The sequence below is a fragment of the Gigantopelta aegis genome, unplaced genomic scaffold (assembly GCF_016097555.1).
Source record: "Gigantopelta aegis isolate Gae_Host unplaced genomic scaffold, Gae_host_genome ctg4498_pilon_pilon:::debris, whole genome shotgun sequence".
NCBI lineage: Eukaryota > Metazoa > Mollusca > Gastropoda > Neomphalida > Peltospiridae > Gigantopelta > Gigantopelta aegis.
Window position 1 is genome coordinate 1 of NW_024533896.1, and position 5,748 is coordinate 5,748.

A 5,748-nucleotide genomic window follows, 5' to 3' on the forward strand; every position below is an offset into this window, starting at 1 on the left:
AGTAAAAATAAGGTGAGCAAATTTTGTCTCTATATTTTTTACTTTGATGGTAGGAAATATTATCCATTTAATAATAGGTGTGAAGTTAGAACAAATAATACATGTGACATTACTTATGATGATATATAACTGTTGTGCTGACCAATATTGCTGCTGTGCATATAATTTAAGTAGAATACCAGTAAGATCATTACAGAACAATACATGTGCATGTATGGAGTGAAGGGAACAATACTTAGAGATTCATCACCCACTTAAAACCTTATATAATTATTATAGTTAAGTACTTGCTATTGCATTATCTATCAACTCACTTTGCTCTCTGCCCTGGTGTTGTTGCAGTTGTTGCATGCATTCTGCAGTCTTCTAGCTCCTCCCAACATCTTTGTACATAGGAGCATATGGTTCAAGCATATGTGAGAGAGGTTTGACTAAGTCAACTGTTGGAAAAGGCCAGCCTCAACATAATCAAAAGGCTTCAGGTATAATGTTTTAATTAGTAAATAATTATATTAAAAGTTAAAGAGTTCTCTGTCAATATAATTAAAAAAACTGTTTTCATAAACTATTTTTTAAAACCAAAGTTTAAAAAGTTCTCTTATGAATAAATAATAATAATGTATAATACTACATAATAAAATCTATAATTTACAGTTAATTCATATCATGAGGTTTCTAGTAACAGGTGCGCCTCTTACTGAAGAAAACAAAAGGTCTCCCAAGAGACCATTCAAAGCCCGCAACATTATACTAAAACAAATTAATTATTGCTGACAATGCAGTTTGTTGTGAAGTTTATCAAACACCATCTCATATTACATTAAAAACTCCTCTTGTAACACCCTCAACACGTCAGCATATGTTTTATTAAAAGAATATACCAACCTGGAATCTTATGTACATGTATTATACTCAATAATTAATACAAAATACATGGTAGGAATAATACACCCACACACAATTATTATTAATTAATCAGCATAGTCCTTCCTAAGATCGTGATTTTTTAGCTTGTTGTATAAGCCACTGCAAAAGTTATATTCTAATATAGTTCATAACATTTAAAGGAACAATACTATAATGACTACCTATGTTTCTCGCTCTTACAAGAGATGGAATAGCAACAAATTTCGCGATCTTAATATCACTTAATCCCCTAGAGATAAAAGTGTATCATTCATCTAATTCTTTCTCAAAATATGATCCCATTTTGTCAAACTATGCATCCATTCATCTTATTTGTTTTATTATATCCATCCATTCTTACATTCTCTCTATTACTTCTCTTTCCCTCAATGCATTGGGCAAATCAACTTGGTTACCCAAAACAAGTACCTTACAATAACATAATCATCAAAATTACAAAAATAATTAGTGGGTGTGGCTTACAGGTATACAGCTAAATTGTGCGGCTTATCAAGAAGGACTATGCAGCTCATTTTGTGATGCCTCAATTTTTCATGGTCTGCAGCATCTACCATATAACTGAGAGAGAAACTACAAATTAAATAGCAATAAAACATACACAATAGCTGTGACACCTCTGCAATATCGTTCCCACATGCTACGAAATCTAGGCTGACCGCCAATGTCCCAGAGCTAGCTAAGAAGAGGAAGTGTTCGTTTCATATATCATGACACTTTTACACTAACTTTTATAGTGACATTGCCTTTTGTGACTTTTCTCATGTTAAAAACAAACTGTAGGAATGCATATCCCTTCATTGAATTGACCACTCTGGTTAATAGGACAAACATAACACTGGGCATTATTTAGAATATGTTTGTGACGTACAGCAATAACGTTAAAACAAAGGGTGGTCTTTTCCTGGAGTTTTTGTAAACCACTAATGTTTAGTTCCATCTCTTCTTCCAAAAGAGACTTTTAAACCATTCTATAATTCTATTGAAAAATGCAAAACATACTGGTCCTGGAGAAAAAAAGGGGTGGAGGTGGAGCTCAATTAAAAGGAAGTGAAGTCCACTACAACTCATTTTCTGTTGCTAATACTTAAGTTTCTGTCTCTCAAACTCACCACTTCTAAGAAAACCTTTTCAGCTAAGTTAACTCAAAAATAATAGCACGTGACTATAATAACAGTGAATCTTATTTAACAAAAGACAACTCCCACTTAATGAGGAACGCCCCTCGTTTAATTAACCAAGGTGTCTATAATAAATTTCTTGGCTTCTTCTCACCAACTTTCTGGTCTTTCTTTCGGTTAATATGACAACCACTCTTGTACCCTACTACATCAACAGATACTGCATAAGTATCGAAGACCACACCCACATACCTATCTGCCAAGGGTACAATATCCTCTGCTGCAGGGATGTCTTCCGTTGGCTCCTTGATCTGATACAAAACTAACAAGAAAGGGTGTGGTCATGAGTTAGTATGTATCTTAATTTCTTCAGTTGTGGTCGTTCATTAGTAGAACTAGTACTAGAAGGCCGGAGACAAGACTGTGCTAGAAGTATGGGAATGGGACTACTGTTAGATGGTTGTACATTAATGGTAATAAAGTACTGGCCACCTGCTGTGTGGTTGTGTAGTTGGATTATCATGAATATCAAAATGTACTAGTGAAGTTGAGCTCTGTTGAGTGGTTTGGACGAGAGGCAGAGAGAGATAGTGGTGAGAGGTGTTTCTGGAGATATACCTCCATATGCCATTACTACACTTCGTAAGATATTGTATCCATCATGAAGATTATCTGTAATGAATTATGACTTAATAAAGGGGCATCCTTAATGTTAACAAACCTGTATTAATGGTAGCATCAAAGAATCCTGGTTTCTCTTGATGATATTCTCGATATATTGAACATCATTGAGAGATTCATATATATCATTATCAGTCAAATAATCTTTAGTATGTAATCTTTTGCTCATGAATCTACAACAAATATTATGACATCATTATGACATAGCTTACCTGTGGAGTCATGTGGAATTGTAAGAATATACGAGGTTCAAAGTGGCTTTGTTTCAAATTCCAATACTCCCTGTAATGTATAGTTAATTATGTAATTAATTACTAAGGGACAGCCTCTAATGTCATATGAGTGGACACAAGTAGTCCTGTTGAGCTACTTGTCTTATAGCAGCCATTGTTAGTCCATACCAATAAACTGATATCTGACATGTTTGAATAAATTCACCCTATTGATCATGGACATTAGATGACATCATCATTAATTTAAGTGACGTACTGCATCAGCTGCTCTTTTAAAAGTGGTTTTCATTGATAAAATGAATAATCACGACCATGACTCTCCTTTGATTGTTGTGGGCGTGTTGTGTGGGACCTCTATCATTAAAATAATATCATATTTGGTACACTAGTTCTCTACTGACCCTAAACCAAAAAAACTTTGAAAACTCTCTACAAGTAATTGTGTATAGAATCTTTTCCAGATCCATGAGGACCACATAACACTAACATTGGGGTAGGGTTCATCTACTTCAGTCAAGGTACTATGAAAAAAAATCAGAAATATTTCCATATATGGTCATCAGATAAATACCTAAATCGTAGTCGAGCGGGTTTTCTAGCAGCTTTACTCATTAATTGGATATGATTATGTCCAGCTCTGATATGCATTGGAGGTGAATGACGGTTCCTAGCAGTACCTACAGGACTATGAGACACTATATTATAAATAATATATATACCTTCTCTTATACAGAAAGCCTTGTCCATCTAATATAACTACTGATGGTAATTGTATGATAACTCTTTGTCTGTAGTCACCTAGAGCCTGTTGAATAGAGTGTGAGTATGTCCCTGTTAATTATATTCAACCTGTAGAGGGTTTTTCTTTAAGACTCAATTTTGTCAATGATGTTAAATCTTGTAAATATTGTAGTTCACTTAAATCCATTATCTATAGTGTAAATGTCTCATGAGCAACAGACAATGAAATTAAATTATATTACAAATATCTATGATAATAAATACATCATAAGTCTAGAGTCTCTATATTTAGAAACTAAATTATTAAATATTTGATCTTCTAAAATCAATAATACAATTATATTTACTATTCAACTGTACACATTGTATATAATGGATGTGTGTTTATCAGTGACGTATTGACCTCATTGTCTTCAATGTTGATATCATTAAGATGGATGACCAGATAATCCTTGAAGGACTACAAATATGATTACCAGCTAAATTGATAGTCTATGAAATAATGCTGAATTAGTAAGGAAATACGACATGATCATACCTGGAGTAGTCTTAATGTTTCAAGACCAACAATATTACCTAACATGTTATTACACTACACACAAGAGATAATACATCTTACATGTAATGTTGTGGTCATACTAAGTTTAGATAGGTCAGCGGTAAATGATCAAGACCTTGTATTATCTCAATGCGATTATCAGAGATACTGAAGATGTCAGACATTGTAATTTGCTAAGACCTCTCAACTCAGTGATTTGGTTACCTAGCAACAACAATTAACCACACCTACTTATGATGGTAGTATACCATCTAAAATTAGTTTTTTGATGAAATCAAAAGATGACAGATCTGGAATCTCTTCAATTTCATTATAAGAATAGTCCACAGTCTATTAGTGATTATAATTATATAGCTATAACAAGAGGGGGTAACTCACTAATAGTTTAATGGGTGGAGTAAAATTAAGAAGAGTTGTCAGATTATTATGAGACACATTGAGATATTTAAGATTGGAGAGGTTACTGAGACAAGAAAATATCTAATAAAATATATCAGTTCATATACTCCATAATATAGTATGTACCTTTGAGTTTATTATGAGAGAGTTCTAAATGCTGTATGTAGGATACATGTATAATACAGTGACATCAGTTAGACCATGATCCTATTATAGAATTTAAAATAACAATTATTTAATTTATAGAATTACAAATAATTAGTCTACGACAAATGTTTATATATCCCATTAATGACACATGTGATGATGTAGTAGAGCATCCAAATGTCTGTAGTAGTAGTAACATTATCAAAGAAGTACACAACAAAATAAAATTATTTTAACTAATTTAGTAAATAACTAATTTTATAGGTCACGAAGGAAATAATGAATATCATTAATGTTATATGTCATCAGTTAGGAATGTAATTATATAAAGAGATAAACATGTAAAGGGCCAGAACAGATGATAACAATAGATCAAAAATAGTCCCCATGACATGAATAGGACATAATAGATACAGTCAATGAAACGTATGAATAGACATATTAAGACAGAAATGTCACTATTCTTGTAACAAATTTGTTACAAAATGTACTGTAATTAATAACATATTATGTCTGTTAATTTTATAGTTCTTTACTAAATATCAATGACTAGACACTTTTCCCATTATATGTGTGTGTGTGTGTGTGTGTGTGTGTGTGTGTGTGTGTGTGTGTGTGTGTGTTGTATATATATATATATATATATACTGAAGTATCTAAGTCTGTTGAAGAGAGCGGGTTAGAACAGAATTGAAGGACAAAAGAACAGAGCTCTCGCTTTGTTGTTGTTACTCCGAGTTTCACGGGTGTTATGTGATCATCAGACAGCTGTCTGATGATCACATAAACACATGAAACTTGGAGTAACAGAAACAAAGCGAGAGCTCTGTTCTTTGTCCTTCAATTCTGTTATATATATATATATATTATGTAACAGATGAAAAAACAGAAGTTTAGTCTGATATATGAAGTGATCAGTTACTAATCTTTGTTTACTATATCA

The 5,748-nt window shown here is 32.6% G+C and overlaps 1 pseudogene; it reads right to left on the reverse strand.

Annotated features, from left to right (window-relative positions):
- Window positions 1-1,088: 1,088 nt before the first annotated feature.
- On the reverse strand, window positions 1,089-2,950 carry LOC121392788 (annotated as a pseudogene).
- Window positions 2,951-5,748: the final 2,798 nt, after the last annotated feature.